Source organism: Macrosteles quadrilineatus, unplaced genomic scaffold (genome assembly GCF_028750875.1).
Source record: "Macrosteles quadrilineatus isolate MER2022 unplaced genomic scaffold, UCM_ALF_1.0 Scaffold_5__1_contigs__length_97177068, whole genome shotgun sequence".
NCBI classification, from domain to species: domain Eukaryota; kingdom Metazoa; phylum Arthropoda; class Insecta; order Hemiptera; family Cicadellidae; genus Macrosteles; species Macrosteles quadrilineatus.
This window is the reverse complement of record NW_026542598.1, coordinates 75121579-75143492: the sequence shown is the minus strand read 5'-3', so window position 1 is coordinate 75143492 and position 21914 is coordinate 75121579. Positions and strand designations below refer to the sequence as shown.

The following is a 21914-nucleotide window of genomic DNA, read 5'->3' as shown; positions in this document are numbered from 1 at the left end:
AAATTGTGGGTGGATACCTTTAGATCACAGGATCAACTGCAAAACGTAGGCCTACAGGCCGTCCAAGGTCAGTGAGGACGCCTGAGAACGTGGAGCGAGTGCGACAAGCTGTGCTAACGACCCAGCATCGCCCGGAGCGTAGACAAGCTGCTGCTCTTGGCATGTCTGATCGCTATATTCGACGAATATTGCACTCAGGCCTTCACTTTCACCCGACAGCGATCAGACATGCCAAAAGCAGCAGCTTGTCTACGCTCCGGGCGATGCGGGCTCGTTAGCACAGCTTGTCGCACTCGCTCCACGTTCTCAGGCGTCCTCACTGGCCTTGGACGGCCTGTAGGCCTACGTTTTGCAGTTGATCCTGTGATCTAAAGGTATCCACCCACAATTTGATGGTGTTTCGGGATGGGATAGGTTCCCCACGAGCCACATTAAAATGCCTCCGAAACTTACGTTGCGTACCAACAACAGAATCGCCATTTTTAAAAAACGCCTCAACGGCAAACGCGCGATGTATACTGGTCCACTGCTCCATGGCGACTAAAATGGTCACACTTGGCCTTGAGAATGAGCCGCTCCCCACCACCCCCCTCCACTCGGCTGCCGGACTGTACTCGCTTGAAAACCGTCAGATATTTCTGCCGCTCCCTGTATAAGTGCTCATAGAGGGCACCTGCATACAGTACATTTATGTTATAATGTACATAACTGTTATAACAGATAACCAAAGCAGTATGGGAGCGGATCCATACTTAAATATTGTAGATAACTTTTAATTTTTTACAACATAATATTTTTCATATTTCTACAATCAGTCATAGAAATTAGAGTGCTTGATTGAGTTCGTTGTTGTTTATGTGTTTGTTCTTTATGCTTTTATTACAAGTTGCAGTTTTGCTCGATTTCGAGCAACGGGTTATCTAGTTTGAGTTTAATCACAGACAATAGACCACCATTATTAAATTAAAATGATTAATTAATAAATTAAATTCTTCCACAAGATTGGACTATAGGACATCTGATTCAGCGACAGGTGAAGACAATGACACAACTCCATTTAATTAATTCACTCCTATTAGAGCTTCAATTGCAGATTAATTTATGTAATTAATGTGTTTGGCATGAAAAAAATCAATTTGTAAAAATTCCAATAAAGCAATTACTGTTCTAAAGTTGTATTGACTTCCTCCCACTTTGATTCTAAAGTAGAGAGTCTTGTACTTGAGTTCAGAGGACTTTAACTTTAATAGATGTGAAATTTCACTTAACTTCTATCATTGCACAAGATAGGCTACTATAAAAGAAAACAACTGTAACAAATAGGTACGTTAAATTTTTTAAAGGAAATATTTTACACATTAACTTTACATTACGGCTTTAAACGGGTTAAAACATTACTATAAAACAGGGGTGCCCACAAGGGGGGGCTGTGACGCAGACTGCGTCATTGAAATTCTTGGGGGGGGGCTCAAAAAACTCAAATGGGGGGGGGGGGGTGAATAAAGTTAGTTGCAACAGTGTTCAACGTGACGACTATATTACGAAGTCGCCAGATAGAAAGTCGATTAATGACAATAGTTATATTAATGAATTCAATTAGTTAAAATAGGATTTTAGGATAGTTTAGGATTCGAGTATGAAATTATTATTCAAGATTAGCAAGATGTGAGATATAAGAGGGAGGGCACGGGATGGCTCAACTACTGTGATAGATACAGATGACAAACCCATTAAAACGTTGTAAACAGCCATTAACGTCACGATTTGCATTTTTATAAACGAAATTCAATATTGCACAATCATTATTATTGTGCAATAACATTATTATTGTACATTTCAAATAATTTATCTTGGTTCAGTTGTACAAACGGCAACGTTTAAAATTATAGCTAATCCAAACTCAATTAATAACCATGCCAAACACTGGATTGCTATAAATAACGTTAATATTAAAGGAACCTTTAAAAGTATTACAGTATAAGGTACTGCTATGATAGACAGATAGGCTACCGGTAGGTGCTGTACACAGCATAGGAATTGATAGATAAGTAATAAAAAAGTGTAAAATTATATTTAGAGATAATAAAAACACTCTTAAAAAAGAATGTAACGAGAACAATCTTTATTGGGTTTATCTTCAATTCATACACAAATTCAACAAGTCGCCATATTTAGGCCGACTCATTGGCCAATCACAGCCTTACCAAAGTTACCATGGTTACTTATCACTCAATCACAGTTTACTAAGCATTTATATCGTCATCATTCCCCAGCTGTTTTATCTGAAATTTGTTGTAACATAGCGCCTTTGTTTCCCCTTGTCTGTGATAGCGCACAGCAGACAGTGAAGTGTAAAACGGAGCAGACGATTGTTGGCGCAAGCGTCGTTTCATTTTCATCAAAGGAGCTGTGATGTTTCCAAAGGGAGGGAGAGGGGATCGTTATATCAAGAGAAAGGCTGACAATTCGTTAAGCAGAGGTTACATACGCTATATAGATATTCTAGCATTAAAAATTCCTTAAATTGAGGTGACTTATAAAACTCTAATTTTATTTATATAGAAAGATAAGTTTTCCAGTCCTGTACAACACTGATTCACGGTCTTTTCCCGGTAACCAAAACTCAAGTACAACTTGATACACACAGAATCTCCGGTTCCCGACCTGGACGATGGCTAGTTATTTAATTTAATTTACAGTTACATATTAGTACCCCGTGGTAAATCAAACCCGTTATGTAAGCCAAAGCCACACGGTTATTAATCTCACTTGGTTTTGGATTTGCTTACAAACGTGATCGGAAGTGGTTAGAGCCTAAACAGTATTCGTAAACAACATTTAAACGATGTTCCTAGTGCAACCTTTCATCTTGGTGAAGCAACTGAGAACAGGAGGCTACGTCGAAGGCTCCCTCAAGATCTATTCGAGGAATGATGCCTAAAGAAGATTAAATTATTCTCTAAATTAATTATGTTACAGGGTGACTCAGGTTTGGGCGAACCCACGATGTTAATTATAGTTCATTTCTTATTAATTTTGTTAACACTTCTGTGTATAATGTCTACATTGAACCAGAAATAAATTATGCTGTAAAAAAAAAAATGTAAACATACCAGTGACAGCTAGAAAAAGGAATCTTTATAAAAACAGCTGTTCGTAATTTCATATAATGACGTGTTCCCTTAACAGATTATTAGTATTTCATAAATGACGTATGTAGTAAACATGGAGAAAAAACTAGAAAAATCACACAAAATTGGGTTTTTGATCGTCCGTTATTTTATTTCCAAAATAGTGAGGCCATATTTTAATGGCTATAAGGACACTCTCGCCAATCTTGTGAATACAATTAAACCATTAGAATCATAATCGGTACTCTAGTTTTCTTTAGAGTAGGCTGCGTAAAATGCCTTCTGGGCCGTGACAGACAGACGTAAATTGAGATAAGACATGTTTCAACTTCTTCAATGTATAAAACGTAAAAATAACCCAAAATATGTATAGTTCTGAGCAATGTACAGACAAAACTATAACTTTATTTATATAGATTAACTGGGTTTGAATTTTAAATATCTAAGAAAAATGTATAAAACTTCTTTTAGTTTTACAAATCGTACTGGGCGGGGGAATAATGTTTCTCATTTGTTGTGTACCTCATTTATGGTGGTGGGGGGCTGTTGCTCAATTGGGGGGGGGGTGCGTCATGAGTCTAGGGGGGGATGGGCACCCCTGTATAAAATATTGTAAAATAGAGCTTACCTCAAAGTCATGGCCAACATTTCAGTAGGTTGAATACAGTTTATAAACCGAGTATCCTGAAGTTGTAGGTAATCAAAATAGACTCTGAAATAGTAAAAAAAAACTCTTGTCATAAATTTGTGGGACTATAAATAATGTTTTGTGAAAAATCTATAGCTTACCGTAGTTTTAAAAGGCAAATAGCACTCACTCACTGTAAAATGGATATATTTACACTAGGGATGGACGAGATTGGATTTTTAGTTCGAGACGAGACGAGACGAGATTTTTTATTTCTCATAAAATTTCGAGACGAGATCGAGACGGGATTTCCCTTCTCATACACAACGGGAAATGCACGTTCGGAATTTTTACCTGATTTTGTAACATTGTTAGATGACTGTTTAAATACAAAAATAATGATAATAGGCAAGAATATTTACAATCTTTTATTAAAAAACATCAGCATAACATTTTTTTATTAATCATGCCTAAATTATTAAAAATGCCTACGATTAGGAAACATAGTGATATCAGTTAGAATAGAGTTCAACTTATCCTAAAATAAAATAAATCATAAAATAAAATATTAATTTTGATAAAATAGTTACTTGTTTTGCCTTTTTTTATAGTAATAAAACATTCCTCACACTGCTAACACTTAACAAAACTTCTCAAATGTTATTAAATAATTAAAGTAATATTTACATTTGAAGAATTAATTAAATAAGAACGCCTTCGCAAAGGAAACGCAACTACAACACGCTCCTGTATTGCGGGTATTGCATTGACTTTCTGCAGGCGTTTTTAATTTTTTTTTTTTTTTTCTCGTCTCGATAAAAATCTCGGCCAAAAAGAAATCTCGTCTCGTGTAACAAGATTTAAAATTTCCCGAAAATTTCCCGAAATTTCGAGACTTGACCATCCCTAATTTACACTATTTGTTGTGGTTTTCAGGATATGTGTTTGTAGGTGTAATATTGAGTTTTAATAAGGCCCTTTACTGGAGATTTGAGAAAAGCAGAAAAGTATATGTACGTACCGTACTTTTTGCTTGGTGAAAAAATCGCAGATATTGTAAACCTGCAACTGTTTATGGATTTTGAGAGTTATAAGAATTACAATAAAACACCAAGCAATGATTTGTGTTACTTTAGGATACACAACACGTTTCAATAAAGTAATAGTTATGGGAGAAATAACCGTGCTATTGTTCTATGGCCTACCTACACTTTCAAGGTAAGCAAGCTGATATTCTCCTTTTTCTACAATTCAAAATCCTGGCCTAGAGCCTTTCCTTGAACAAAACTGTGCTATTAAAAAATATTAAGTTTAGTCGTGTAAATCTAAGTGAAAGGAGATACAATGGGATTAGTATTCTGGACAAATAGGTACATTAACCCTCGAGGAGGCGCCTTCAACCAGTAAAACAGGAGTTGGCGCATGCGGAGTTTTATTCCGCAACACTAAAATATACCATACATTTTACCCATTTTACTTGTTGTTTTAACGTAATATTTGGATGACAATGCAATATTTTAGTATATCATTTCATTTTCCCTTGGGCTACGCCCCCATGGGCTTCCAAATTTTCCGTGTTTACATTTTGAAAGATTGTAAATATATCAATTAATTTAAGTCAGCTGTAAATACTTAAATTTGACAGTTCGAAGAGCAGATGTTAAGAGGTACAGGTTATGCTCCCAAGAGATTCTTTACACAAACAAATATTTCAAATATTTCTGAAGAGGCAAAGCCACTGCTTGCTGAGGACACACTTCTAGCAGGTGAAAAGCTTATGTCAGTCATTGCCTAAAATCGCAAAACTAGTGGTGTGATCTTGTGGAGAGTTTAGATATGCAGGTGAACAGCAGACGGGTCTGGAAGTTCCTCAAGAACATAAATGGAGATGCGGCAAAACCAAAAGACAACTTTACAACAGTTACTGCTGATCAAGTCGCTACCAACCTTCTTTTAAATGGCAAAACCTATGGAAGGAAATACCGGGAGCCTGTTGTGCGTGATGTGGCAAGTGAGAGTCACTTCCTGGAAGAGACCACCATTCCGAAGAGATTCACCATGTCCGAGCTAACTGCAGTTATTACCAGCTTAAAGACTAATAGAGCTCCAGGTATTGACGAGATCAGAGTCGAACAACTAAAGAACCTAGGTAAAAATGCCATGCAATGGTCGTTGAGCCTCATGAACATGTGCGTAAGCCAAATGCATATACCAAAGGCATGGAGGAAAGCTCGTGTGGCTGCACTGCTCAAACCTGGGAAAGATCCAAAACATCCTAAGAACTTTCGACCTGTTTCCCTCTTATGCCACACATATAAAATATTAGAACGTCTGATACTCAATCGAATCGGCGATTTTCTGGAACAAAAGATCATTCCACAACAAGCAGGCTTACGATCAGGCAAGTCTTGTTGTGGCCAAGTTTTAAACCTGACCCAGCACATTGCGGATGGGTTTGAGAGAAAACAGATCACGGGTGTCGCTTTTGTAGATTTAACAGCTGCCTACGATACCGTAAACCATCAAAGACTCTTGGGAAAAGTGTACAGTATTGCCAAAGACTATCAACTGACTTCAATAATCGACACTTTTCTTCATAACAGGCGGTTTTTCGTGTCCCTTCAAGGCAAGAAATGTAGATGGAGGAATCAAAGAAATGGATTGCCTCAGGGTAGCGTCTTAGCCCCAGCTCTTTATAACATTTACACTAACGACCAAACGTTGCCAAACGCTACACGTCAGTATATATATGCCGATGATACGGCGGTGGCGGCACAAGGTAGGAGTTTTGAAGAGGTGGAACAGAAGCTGACTCTAAATGAACTTTCCCAGTACTATGACGCAAATCACCTCAAGCCGAACCCTGCTAAGACCCAAGTTTGTGCCTTTCACCTAAACAATAGAGAAGCAGGCCGTGAGTTAAATGTGAGTTGGCGGGGAGACCGTCTTCAGCATTGTCCTACACCCAAATATCTTGGTGTTATAATGGACCGCACACTGACATTTAAGGCGCATTGTATTGTGACAAGAGGTAAAGTCTCAGCGAGGAATAATATCATCAGGAAGCTCACCAGCAGATGCTGGGGTGCTAACACTAATGTCCTCAGAACCTCAGCTTTAGCGCTTAGTGTGTCGGCTGCAGAGTACGCTGCACCAGTATGGAATGCATCGTCACATGCAAAAAAGGTTGACATTGCAGTCAATGACATGGCTCGGATTGTAACTGGGTGTTTGAAACTGGGTGTGACCCCAGTACACAAACTCTATCCTATCATAGGGATCTCCATCAATCCGACGTCATGTCGCTGCCGACGCAGAAAGGACTAAGCAAGAGACAGACCCTCGTCACCCATTACACGGCCACCAACCTGCAGATCGACGGCTTCAGTCCAGAAAGAGCTTTTTATCAAGGACACGAGTCCTGGATGGATTACTCTCAAGCAATCGGGTGGCAAGGTGGGAGGCCATGTTGACTAACCCTCCCATACCAGCCAGGGAGGAACTGGCTCCAGGTGGAGGCCTTCATTACACGGCGTGGAAGACCCTAAATCGAATTAGGGTCGAGGTACCAAAATGCAAGACAAAGATGCAGAAATGGGGTCTCTTACCAGACGAAGAAAACATCTTGTGCGCGTGTGGTGCTGTTCAGGATCCTGGCCATCTGCTAATCTGCCCACGCGTAGACCAGTCTTGCACATTAGATGATCTTTTACATGCGAATGACAAAGCCATATCGGTAGCTAATTTTTGGAAAAGCGAAGTCTGATTTCCGGACACGGAAAGTAAGTATTTCAAAATAAAGAAAAAAAATCTGAATCTATACATATAAAAGGCAAAGCCCTCACTGACTCACTCACTCATCACTAATTCTCCCACTTCCCATTTACCTAGGAGGCTGAAATTTGGTACACCGATTCTTTAGACTGTTTTTATTCTGATCGGACTCTCGGGCTCCGCCCCAGTGGCTCTGGAGTTTCCCATGTTAACCCTTATGAGTTCTCATATTTAAATGGGATTAATGAATCTTAACAGCTGTTTCAATTAAACATGTTGGTTCTGTTCTATGATGTTCAATAGCATTAAAAGTTGCAAGCATTACCAACAGGGTGCAGCACTATTTTTTTTTTTTACATTTATGACAACAGCTAATTTGCAACCAAAAGGTGAGTGAGCGTAGCGAACAAACTTCAACCAGGACGTGATTGAGCCATGCGAACGAGCTCACTTATGAAGTTAAACGGGTCAAAGCCCGCGGGTACAGCTAGTGCAGATATAAAGGTGTTTGTTAATAATGTAAATTGTTATTTATTTAGTATTCTATAAAGTAAACAATAAATTAAATAGATTGATATATTTTTAGTTAGTACAGTAGGTAGGCCATACATTCAATGTAATACATAATTATATGGAAAGAAACTCAAATAAACCTTAGGTTTCACACATGCCCCTGACTTAAACTGATACCGTAGGTGCTTGAAATAGATTTAACATCCACACACACATTAAACACTAAAAAGTAAAATATAATTTACAAATAAAAAGCTTTTTGAAAACAAAACGCTTTCAAACGCACTAAAAAGTAGAAAATAATTTATAAATATGTGGAGATTATAAATACTTGTAAGATTTAAAACGAAAAACATGGGGTGCATGCAATTGATGATAATACATTAGTTCAATAGGTTAGGTTATTGTAAATTAGCTATTGCATGCACCGTTTGCACCCTAAGCTTTTTGTTTGAAATCTTACAAGTATTTATACACTCCACATATTTATCAATTATTTTCAACTTTTTAGAACGTTTAAAAACGTTTTGTTTTAAAAAAGTTTTTTTATTTATAAATTACTAGCAGAGTACCCGTCCTTCGTACGGGGTTGGCATATAAGTATAAATGCTTATTGTAGTTATGGGAGAGGACACGGTTTAAGAAATTTTTGTCTTTTAATTTATACGGTATCCTATAGTGTCCTACAGTATCTACCATAGCCCTAATTTTCTACCACTGCACCTAAACCATGAAAAAAAGTTAAGTTCTCATTGTGTACCACAACTTTTTGTTGCTAGTTGGTTAAAATTAGCGTTAGTATTTTTCGCGTTTACTTGTCACAAACATCCATCCATCCATCCATACATCCAAACTTTCTTACTTATAATATTAGTAGGATAAGTAAACTGTTGTAATATTGCTTGTTTATGGATCAATTTTTATCAAACTTGGCAAATGTATTTATTTCATAGTAAGCTAATGATATGTTCCTTAAAATCACACTTCGTTGCCCTCCCTGTAGGCAGCAAAAACCTAGGTACTCGTTAAACCTAATGTTATCGTTGGTGCAATTAGTAGCGCCATTTGAACAGCTACTGCAAATCAGCGCTACTATTCTATTTGCTAGCAGCTATACCCGGGCCTTGCATCGGGGTCAGTATGCAAAAGAGACAATGTTGGTTCTTAGAAACATGCCAAATGGTTTTCCAAATGCCAAATTTAGAAACAAAATTTAACTGTACTACTTAACTTGATAATAGTACGTTTTTGTTAAATCTTACTGTGATTACTTATTTATGCTACCTACCATACAAAACCAAAGATAGATTTTAAGGTATAATAAAAGAATGTATTTCATGGTTTGCACTGTAAACGAAAAACTATCACAATAAACCTCATAAAACTCCTAGATTGATAGGGCAATGATTATAGAATCTTAATTATTTCCTATATCCATGAACAATTTTTTTACAACGAATTATTCCCTCTAAAATATTATTACAGCATTTCACAAATATTAGAACAGACTCAGTATAATAGATCATAAACATAAACAAATGAAGTAACTGAAAGATTCATATACTAATGAAATTCAAATTATATTAACATATGGTTTGACAGCTCCATTTAAGTAATGTCAAATAATGTTTACATTCGGGCTAGTGACATCATTATTTTAAATTTATAATCCTTACCCTCTCTGTTCTAATATTCGTGCAGTATTTAATATGTTTGAACCAGCTGTGTGGAAATATGAAATCAACATTCATTTGACAGTTAGTTCTGCTTGTTTACATTTTTAAACTTTGTAGGTTTGTTCTTTGTTACCATGGATACCATCAATCAATATTTACTTTTAAATCTCTCACCTCAAATTTTTGAAAGCCCACGGGGCAGAGCCCTAGGACAATATCGAAGCGGGAATAGTTCTATATGTATCCTCGGAGCTGTAGCTTCATTTGTGTGCAATTTGAGCCCAGTCGGTTCAGTAGTTTTTGAGATTACCTCATACAAACACACACACAGACACCACCTCTTCTTTATAATAGTATAGATAGATTTTCTACTATTTAGTTTTTGATTTGTGTGGATGTTAAAATCTATTTCAAGCATCTGTATTAGATTAAGACAGAGGCATGTGGGAAATCTAAGGTTTATTCGAGTTTCTTTCTATATAGGTAATTATGTATTAGATTGAATGTATGGCCTACCAACTAACTACAAAGAATCAAGAATCAAGAATATTTTAGGAAGTGGTGAAGGAAGTAGTCAAGGCGAGCTGTCCTGGGTGTGGGAACTGTTTATGACGATTAGATAAGGGTATGGGCAATCCTAAAATGTTATGGGAAGGGAGGGAAACAGGTCCGCGACGTAGGAAGTGGTGAAGGAAGTAGTCAAGGCGAGCTGTCCGGAGTGTGAGAACTGTTTATGGCGATTAGATTAAGGTATTTGCAATCCTAAAATGCAATGGGAAGGGAGGGAAACAGGTCCGCGACGTAGGAAGTGGTGAAGGAAGTAGTCAAGGCGAGTAGTCCGGAGTGTGGGAATTGTTTATGATGATTAGATTAAAGTATTTGCAATCCTAAAATGCTATGGAAAGGGAGGGAAACAGGTCCGCGACGTAGGAAGTGGTGAAGGAAGTAGTCAAGGCGAGTAGTCCGGAGTGTGGGAACTGTTTATGACGATTAGATTAAGGTATTTGCAATCTTTAAATGCAATGGGAATGGAGGGAAACAGGTCCATGACGTAGGAAACGGTGGTGAAGGCGAGCCGTGTGGAGTTTGGGAATGGATTTATGCATCTCCAATACTAAGGTGCTTTTAGAGTGAACTAATGATTTTCCCCGAGCAAAGCTCGGTCCCCAGGTACTATTTATAAAGGAGGAAGTTTGTATATATATATACTAGCAGAGTACCCGTGCTTTGTACGGGGTTGGCTTATAAGTTTAAAATGCTTATTGCAGTCATACCAAACTCAAGCTTTGCGTTTCCAATGGGGGAGGACACATTTTGATAAAATGTGCTTCTTTAAATTTACGGTATACTATAGTATTACAGTACACATCTACCATAGCCACGATGTTCACAACTTCACCTAAACAATAGAGAAAAAGAAATTATAAAATCAACAATTATTCAAGAAATTAAAAACATAAACATAACTGTAAACAATCAGACTTTTACAGTTCTCATTGCATATTAAATTTTTTTGTTGCTGCTGAGTTAAAATTAGCTGTTTTCATAAATAATGAAAAAAATAATAGTGCTGCACCCTGTTGTTAAATCTTATAACTTTTAATGCTTTTGCATATCATAGAACCAACTTTTTTAGTTGAAACAGCTGACTAAAATCCTTACCTAATTCCCTTTAAATATAAATACTCATAAGGTTAACATGGGGAACAACAGAGCCACTGGGGCAGAGCCTGAAAGGATATTGAGATAAGAATATGCCTATATGTTAATCGGGAATGTGAGCTATACATGTCAAATTTCAGCCCAATCCGTCCAGTAGTTTTGCGTGATTGAACTTCAAATAAACAAACAAACTTTGACATTTATAATAGGCTATTAGTAAGATTTGAACGTTATGGACTCCAAAACCACTGGACAGATTCTAATGAAACTTTCAGGCATTATCTATACAGGGTGTCCCGTAACTCTCTTGACATAGCGTTATTCCTTAGGTCAAGACAAACACATTTCCCCATTAGGATCATGGGTCTGTGGGGTCGCGGCGGGTAGCCCCTATATTACAATTTAAATTACAACCAAACTACACTAGCCAAAAACTTTTTAAAAAATGATCCAAAAAATTCAACTCTTTAGCTACAAAATCCACCCTTTTTTAACTTACCTGACCAAAAAATAAAAATAGTAGCAGCCGAAGAACTTTTTCATGGGATTTTTAAACTATTTTTTTTTAAACGTACCGACTTTATTTGAAGATTTAAAATAGAAAATAGGCTACTAACTTTTAAGCTCTTAAACAGTTTGTGACATCTAAGCTGGCACTTGGCCTAGCGCGGGCAGTGTAGGCGGGAGGAGGGTGGAGGTAGGGAAAAGACCAGACTGCAAACATTTCCTCTGCCTCACGGGGTTGACTTTCCTTGTGTATTATGTAGTTAAGCGCCTTCATATGGATCACGGGGACAGTTGATGCAACCCGCATGACGGGACAAAATGTTTTTGAACTAGGTACCTACTAGTAGCGATCGGTCAAGTGCCAGCTTAGATGGCACGAGCTGTAATTAAAACCAATACTGTCAAGAGACTTATTGACTTCACTCATACGAAGTTTTCAACCATATAACCTTAGTCTAAATTTAGACTAAATGTCAAGTTATTTTGAAGCGGAACATTGAGTTTTGGTGCTGTTTTAATATAGGCCTACATCTAGCGCTTCTAACTTACAGTAAGATGGCGGGCCTGGCTTCACCTGTTTTAATGTTAGTTAGGTAGGCGTCCTCCATCTATTGGTCTTATGTGATCGTTGGTTAGGGTAAAGGGGTACAGTTTCTTAACTGGGCTATGCTAATATCGATTTAAACTATCAAATTGAAAATATTTTATAGGCCTAATAATCGATATTTTAAAATATATCTAGGCCTACTATAAAATTAAACTATCATAACCTAACCTAAAGTAGGGTGGTCTGTCGTTACACTTTAGACGCATAAATGAGCGGAGCATTAAAGATTGTCAGTGCTTGATGTAGTTTTTCACGTCGAACTTTGAAAATGATATGGCCAAAGACGCCTTGACGTTGGACAATGATGATTTTTAAGTTTTCGGGCAGTGTAGGTAAGACAGGTGCTATTTCATTACAGTAATATCTTGCTCAACATTACTTAATGATGTTTCCTTTGTAGTGAAACTGGCCATCCTGACCATTTGCTTGTACTGTACTATGTTAAAGCGCATAGCGGGATGTACTCGTGCAAACTACGTTTGTTCTACAATCGTCAGGTCAGGTTAATTCGTTCGGGACACTTGACATATCCATATTATTTAACGCCGTGAATTTAGTTGCATTTGAACGACAACGCAAACAAATCGGTGATTGGTTCGAAGCTGTTAGTTGTTGGCGATGACAGTTAGTGCAAGTGTAAAATTTTAGTGCATCTAATTCATGTTGGAATTGATTAGCTAACTGCCTATCATTAACTTATCAGCTAATTCCGCCACTGCTTCATCTGGTTCTCCTTGTTCACGACACCACTCTCTTACAATATTTGCATTAGTGGTGCGACGACCAATATTACGACGTGGCCTTTGAGGCATGCTCAAAACAAATATAGCAAAACTGTTACTTCCATAGATAAACTGTTACATTCCAACTTTAACCTAGGATGAAAGTAAACATTGAAATGTAAACAAAACAGTTACAAACAATTAACGTAAAATATGTTTATCTTATTTAAATGAAACAAGATAAACTCATAACTTAGGCTATGTCATAAACCCAATATAAATTTTTCTTTCAACTTAGGCCTACATTAAAATAACAAGCAAAATTGCGTGACCCGTAAAATAAAATCCAGTAGGAAATTTTCAAATATTTTTTACCATAAACATTGTGCTCAGTATTCTTTAACTGTTGGCCAAATTTCATATCAATTGGTCATTCTGATACTCTTACAAAGAAGTTACAAAGTGAGGGAAATCCGCTCGCTTCGCTCAACAAACCAAACTTGCTGATGGTGAAAAAATCGCATGAAAGTTAACTAATCGAATCAATAGTTTCAATTGATCTTAGCATAGGCCTAGCCCCGTTAGGAAACTGTACCCCAAGAAAAAAACCATAGCTAAACTAAAGTAAAGTGCAGCCAAGATAACTAGCTAATCTAGATAACTTAGGCCTAAGTTAGTTGATTAAGTAGGCTAATGTAAGTTAGGCTACATCTCAAGGCAGCCTAAAGAAAAAGAATGATAGCCTATGTGTAGCCTATAGGCTAGGGAAAGGCTTAAATATACTTAGAGTAAGTTAATATGTAACAATAACCCTGATGGTACTAATAGGGGGTATACAATAGAAGCTCATTTGCTTACCCACGTGTTATTCATCTGCAATTTTGTGGGCCGGTAATAACTTCCATAAACTACATGTTCACAGGATTAGGACACTAGCTCACTATTAATAGATCGCTATTTGATCTATGATTCACAGGATAGGCCTACTTCAAACAAGTAAATTTTAAAACGTTCACCTTTGTTTAGGTAAGACTTAACAAAACTACTTAACAATTGTCTGTTTCAAGAATAATAAAGCTCCTGCTGAAGTTCAACAACCCTCAACTCAAGGTTTCATTCAAATCCAAACTCCAAACAAAACAAACAATAGAACAATAGAAGACCAAAAAATTAAAATAAGAAGTTATAGGCACAGGCAGTGTTGCCGTTGCCAACAACTCTGAGCGAAAAGTCCCTAGATCTAGGAAATTATGTCCCTAGAAATCCCTAGATTTCCTAAAATGTCCCTATCCTAACCATATACTCTAGACTCACCAAGGTCACACCAATTTTTTTTTAGTGTAGCCTTGCACCAACTGACGGTTTAAGTTATGTTTTATCATTTACTATAATCATAGATAAACCATACTCCACTCCCAGTATGTTTTATCTATGCTATAATATACTACTTACAGGTTTTATCTATGCCCTAACTGAGTGAAAATTTAAAAACGGACGTTTTCAGGAAAAGCACTTTGCAAATTTTTTTCCCCTTTTTTCAAAACTTTTATTATTTTTTTATTTCATTAACATTTGAAGTTTCATAAAAAGTCCATGGTAACGCAATGTCTTTGGTAGTTTTTTTTTTAAACAGCATCTTTAGTGGAAAAACACAAAATCCTGTCACGACCATAACAGACGTTTAAATGAATATTAAAAATAGTTAATATTATTTTTATAACTGTGTTTTGCTATAAACTAATTTACTTTTATGACCATTATACAATAAAAAGGTCACTGAGCTTTTGGTATATTTGGTCTTTCTAGAAAAAAATAAAAAAACTCAAAAATTGAAAAAAAGCCAATAAAATCTTTTTAAGTTTGTATAACTCCGAAAAAACTTACCTGAGACCCGAAAAATCGTTATTTTTGTATAGAGGTGTGTGCTTCTTTCGTGTATAAAACATTGAATGAAATATGACGATATTTTAATTTTTGAAATTTTTATGATAGAAATCGTAAACGTGATGGTCAGGGACAAGCGGTACGGTCGTGAATTTTCTGAAATAATCGAAATCTTTCTAAACAATCCTTCAATTATACTGATAGTTATAATAAAAATATGTGTTTCAATTGAACTAAACTGTTCAATTTACAATTATATTAAAGTTATTGTCGCGACCAAACACACTATAATCCATAAGGCTGGATTGGTCGTGAAAAAACCCGCGATGGTCGTGAAACTTTGGTCGTGAAATTACGTGTTATTTGGCTCTGTTCTGGCGGTAGCCCTGCACCTCATGTTCGAGGATACAGAGTGGACTTCTAGGTTAATCTAGGAATTGAAATATCTTATAAACAAAAATTAACACCATGTCTACTTCATCGAATGACTACGTACGGTCATGGACACACCAAAATTACAAAAAACACAATCTTTCCTTTATTAATCTTGTAATTCCTCCTTTCAACTCGAAACAACCGGCACTACAATCCTGACGTACACCCCGAACTAGTCTCTAAAACCCACTGACTCCATCGACGACAGGCTTGCCACTGTCGTGCTCCAAAGTTGAAAATTTTCCCAAATGGTCGTGACGCCAAATCGAGGGACAGACTTATTTTGTCATGGTAGTCAGTTTGCAATGACAATAAAATTATAATATTCTCCTTTTTTGTAAGTTTAATAACCATTGATGACATAAAAATATGGCTTTATATATTTCGGCATGAATAATTAGTCTAAAAACAACGTGAAAGTTGGAAAATGTACCCTAGGGACACGCATGGTCGTGAATTTCGAGACTTTAAAAATACGAAAAAAATACCTAGAACCTATTTAAAACCAAATAAATGTGTGTAACATGTTGCCCCCGTCCCAAAAAATATTAAAACCCATAATAATAAACTACACAAATCCAGTATCTACGAAGTAAAAGGCCAGGGACATGAAAACGTACGTTTTTAAATTTTCACTCATCTATGTCCCAAAATTCACAGTTTTGGAAATTAACCTAAGAAAAACTAGTTTTAGCATAATTTTCAATAGATTTTGGAAATCTATGCATAAATAACTGACACTATTGGATTATCGCAAAATAAGAATAGGTATCTAAAATAATTAAATCAAAATCCAAACTTTCTGGATCGATAGTAAAAATTGATGATTCCTTGATACGATGCAGTCGGATAAAAATGTTTTGCTGGCAAATCAAGATGTCATAAAATTATCAAGACATAGATAAAGTATGTTTAATCGATGGTTACTGTATAAAGCCACGGCCGCCTTTAAAGATGGCCGTGATAATGCAGAGCATCCTTACAGTCGTGAAGTTAGCGGCTCTTTTCATCGGCGCTTTTTCGAATTGTAAATAGATACGGGTTGGTACGCGTGCGGGACGCAACAAACGTGTTTTGCAGGAAAAACAGTTTGATTTCAATCTCAGTGGTGACAATACCATCACGGTGTGAAATGATGGTTTTACATATGTATAATGTCAATAACACCTTGATAAAACGTGTATATGTTACGCTCAAACTCCGAATTCGGACAATGTCCGAAATCTTTAGGCCTACCCACTTCGTGATGTGGGCAGTGTGAAATACCCACTGACGGAGTGAGCATTTCTTTTCGGACATTGGCCGAAGCGAAAATGCCCAGACCGCGTTGTGGGTAAACTAGTTTAAGGTACTCAAATGCCGAAGTCAAAACGTTCTTCGGCGATTGAGCAAAGCCAAAATACCCACTACGCGATGTGAGCAAATAATTGTGCTCGTCGGGAAGTGGTTTATTTCTAGTTTATGCAAACGCCGAATAGCCTGTATAAACTACCGCATACACAAAAATCTACATGACATCCACAATCACTAGGTAGAATAAAATTTATGTTTCAAATTATATTTATTTAATGTATGTTACGAGTATAATAAATAACATTTTGGGAAAATAGGTAACTAGCAAATTACCAAAAAGGAAATTTTTAATAAAAAGGCCTGCTATAGCAAAAACACATACAATAATGTTTTTCTATGCGAGCATCTACGACTATTTCACAGTTCTTGTTATAATGTGTTTTATACTTGTTGGCTCAGTAGTATGTGCTATAATGTCATATAGAATTGCATTTTATGTATAACCATTGACTGTATAACCTAATACATTTTCACAATTTTTACCTACCTAAACGTTTCTCTTGCAACCACACCTCATGGTGGAAGACCACACCTGATAAAACCTTCCTTGGATCCAGATTACATAATTGCTTCTTAGCCTAAGTTTTAGTTGCTCATCAGGTACATCCTCGGTGCAAATTAATTTATTTGGCTTCACCTGGAATTGCTTTCTTGAGAAATATTTCTCCAGACCTCATGTTTAGCCACAGAGTATACGCTCAAGTATACTCTGTACCAAGAGTATACTTGGTAGTACTATAGTACCAATTGGTACCAAACTACTACTCTTAAGAGTTCCCGTCAACATCAGGAATTCTGACCATCCACGTTTGTCTCCTGGGATTCATTTTCTTTCCGTGTTCTGGAAATTTTTTGTGTCTGCATGTTTAAGGAAGTTACACAGCTTTCCTATGTTGTATTAATAGCAGATTTTCATGGGCAAAGAGTGCACAAAGGTATGTTAACTGCTCTCGATTTAGGTCTTCATAATGGATGTCCATGTGAGACCGAGAATTCGGCGTTTGCCGATAGAAATACCCACAACCCGTCGTGGACAATTAATTATCTTTGCTCACACCGCGTTGTGGGTACTGCATTTTGGATTTGCTCAATCAAGAACGTTTCAACTCCGGCATTTGAGTAAATCAGTTTACCCACAACACGATCTCTGGGCATTCCGCTTCGGCCAATGACCAAATAAAATGCTCACTCCGCGACGTACACATCGCAAAGTGGGTAAAAATTTCGGACATTGTCTGAATTCGGAGTTTGAGTGTAACATATACATAGACGTGCTGAACTAAATAATTCATGTAAAGGCATATTTGAGGTAGTATTGTACACATTATACGTAGCTTTGGCTTAACAAAACACGTTCAATTAAAACTCCTAACATAAAAAAGAGCATAATCTTTTTCCTTAGCCCATCACATCAACTTTGAGCTATTCTAATGGTAATGGTAATATACAATGTTTAGAATAATCAGTATGCAGCGTTGCTATCCACTCAGCACAGCATAGCAACGCTGGTGTCGCTTACTACGAATTGACAGGCAAAGCTCTCTCAAAGTACTAAGTACTTAACGCTTTTTACCATGCGGTTGGCTTTCTGGGTTATAGTAGTATGTTTTCTGTGCTCTAGAGCCCCTGTGCCTGTGGTGGAGCCCGAAAGGATTTTTGAATATGTTAATCGGGAATATGAGCTGTCATCATACCATATTTCAACCCAATCCGACCAGTAGTTAATGTGTGATTGAACTTCAAACAAACAAACATACACACTTTTGCATTTATTAGTATGACGTTTTTAAAATATTTGTCTACCCCGAGACTTTGAAAGCGATAAGTATGGTCGAAAATTGTCCTAAGTTAATGTTTTAAGTTTATGGCATTCTCTTGTGTAGTAAAAATAGAAACGGGAAAGGTGTTACAACTAATTTACTTTTTCAACAATTGAGGATTAATACATTACTATAGTTCGGCCGCTTAGAAAACGACCTGCACGCTAATGCTAAACCAATGCTTGAGGAGGTCGCTTTCTAAGCGGCCGAACTATAGTATACCTGTTGCTCGAATTCGAGCAATTGCTAAGTATTACAGGCGTTATTGAATAACAGTCATAATTTCTGACGACTTAAAAAGATTCGACTCAAAGATTGTGGACGAAAGAATGGAATGAATGGAAAGAAGGGATTATGGAATGGAATGGGATTATGGATGAAAGATTATGGACTCAAGATGTACATAACAGATCGATATAATCAAAATTTCTTGTAAATATCTTATCATTTTTTAAAAGCTGATCTTGTTTTTTAGTGTTTTCTATGAATAGCCTTACTTTTAGCCGCATTAGGTTGTCCATAATAACGATTATAAATTCTAAAAAAAACATTATTTCTATTTCTTCTCCTTGGCAGTGTTCTATGATTTCCCTATGTTTCCATAGTTTGCAAATCAGCTCTTTCAATGAATGATTACTAAGAAATGCAGCACAGTGTTAATTTAGTTTTCTTTTTAGTATATTAAATTATCCAGGCTCTCTCGCTTTTTCCCATTGTAATATTTGCACCAACCCAAATTCAAATAAATAAATAAGTAAATAATAAAATAAGTAAATATTTCATTTCTACCAAGTCAGTAAATGTTTGTAACAAACTGTTAAATTAGCAAACTTATTGAGTGTTTACAATATTAACATATGTTCTTCTTCTCACTTTTAATTTCTGACATCAGCTGGAGTTTCATATAACAGTGTTTGTTTCCCATGTTAATCTTATGGAGAAATACAAAACTTTAAATGGCCCCAGGGCCTCACTCTCTAATTACTTCCCTAAAAAGAAAGTTTCCTGCACAACTTCACGTTACGCTCTTTACAATGAGACCAAAAACATACAAATCGGTTCAGTAGTTTCAGAGGAGTAATTGTCACAAAAAACCTGCTTGCGTATTAAATAAGTAAATATAGATTAGTTTGAGATAGTTAGATTGTTAGGCAATGAACTATATTAAGGGATTTGAGGGCTTTTAGATAAATTTAGATGAATATTCTGCTTTCACTAAAATGATCAAAAAATTATTCACTTACAATTTCCACAAACATGTGAACTAGACATACACTTCAATAATGCATACTTTAAATAGGTAAATTACTGCAATTAGGAATTCCAATAACATGAGTTTGGATACTGCAAGTAGACATTCCAGTGACGTGAACCAGACGTACCATTGACTTTGGATACTGCGAGTAAACAATTTGTTTACGTGAACCCGACGTACCGGTATCATTAACTTTGAATACTGCAAAAAGACATTCTATTTAAGTGAATCAGAAGTAAGCCTACCATTGACTTTGGAAACTGAAAATGTGATATCTTATTTATGTGAACCAAATGGACCAACGACTTTGGATACCTCAAGTTAGATTTCTCATTTATAGCAAGTGTACCATTGATTTTAGGATACTGAAGGTAGACAATTCATTTACGTGAACCAAATTTTCTGTTAAGTGTTGATATTGCAAGTAAACAATTCGTTTACGTAAACAAGACGTACCATTCACTTAGGAACCTTGAACGTAATAGACATTCCTTTAAGTGAACAAGGCGTACCATTGGCATTGGATACTGCAAGTATAGATACTTTATATTTGAGAATCAGATGAACAAAGACTTTGAATCCCGCAAATAGACATTCCATTTATGTGAACCAAATATACAATTGACGTTGGATACTGCAAGTGTTTAATCTCATTTACGAGGAACAGATATGTAGCATTGACTTTAGAAAAGTATTGGCAGAAAGTAAATAAAGATACGTCTTATAACACTTAAAACATATATTTACGCTTATACTGTTACTCACAAGACGGTAAATATACAAAAGATGGTAAGTGGTGATCGATTTCGATTGGACACTCCAATCATCATCAGACCCAATAGGCGAATGTAGTCTTTCCGTAAATTTAAAAATACGTACAATGCTGATCAAGAAGTTATTAAAAGTATTGGATAAATATACTAGCTAGCTCTGCTCAATATTGCAAGCAGACAACTGCATTGTACACCTAGTTTATGTTAGGTGCTCAAGAATAATGATCAGACGTTATTAATATCTTCTATAGGCAAGCATGATTCTTTAAGACCTTTTTTCTCAGCTCATGAGCATCGTAGGGAAAATCTACGCAAACTGTTAGAAAGATATTTTTCTGTAGGTGTGCAGAATCCCTTTAAAATTAAACTAGGCTTAAAAATAAGCACAAAAAATGAATTCAAAATTTTAATATATTAACTTGGGTCTTGTGGGTTGCTATGCTAGTGACAAAATAACAATGAAATATAAACATAATAGCTATTTACATTACAAGTGTAGTAAGAGCGTTTTTACATCACGCAGGTGAAAGTTGTGCAACAAGCGGAAGCGAGTTGCATAATTCACCCAAGTGATGTAAACACACTCTTGCGTAACGTGTAACGTACAAGATTTTACCTGACCCGACAATATACATGGGGTTACGTACAATATTTTTCATTATCCATATTTCACTCATCTTCTAACAGTAACGTTCTTTTACAAACAAAAGCTAGGTTAGGAAAATACTTTAAAGCATAACAATAACATTCAATCGCACAGCTGATTTCTAGCTTGAACGTCGTTGGCTCCATAGAGGTATATATTTTAAGTTAAGCACTCAATGTTATTTAAATGGGTTTCATTACCTCACCGAGTGAGATTTTTCAACTTTACATCACTCGAGAATTAAAGAAGTTGTATACATCACGCTTGGGATAGGGAGGTTTAACATGGCGGGTTAGGTAAAATCTAAACAAATGGAAGAAATTCCAATCGCATGTTTTATTTACAGCTTGGGATTAAAATAGAGAAGCGTACCTTTGACTTAGGGTACTACCATAGATAAAACAGTCCATCTTGGTGATATTATAGACAAATAGAATAAATATAGACTGTAAAAGGAAGGTACTGACGTCCACCGCTAGGTTTGCCGCGTAGTTATGGCGCACACCGCTGCAGACGAGGAGCGCAGGA

General features: G+C 36.4%; 1 long non-coding RNA gene across 2 annotated transcripts in view; it reads right to left on the bottom strand.

Moving 5' to 3' along the window:
• LOC128993791 (uncharacterized) overlaps positions 1 to 14415 on the bottom strand; it is a 31540-nt gene extending 17125 nt beyond the window's left edge. For both annotated transcript variants that reach the window (XR_008490823.1, XR_008490824.1), the window contains exons 1-2: positions 14079 to 14415; positions 3760 to 3843 (exon numbers count right to left, since the gene is read on the bottom strand). This is a non-coding gene — a long non-coding RNA (uncharacterized LOC128993791). The remainder of the gene's footprint in view (positions 1 to 3759; positions 3844 to 14078) is intronic.
• Positions 14416 to 21914: the final 7499 nt, after the last annotated feature.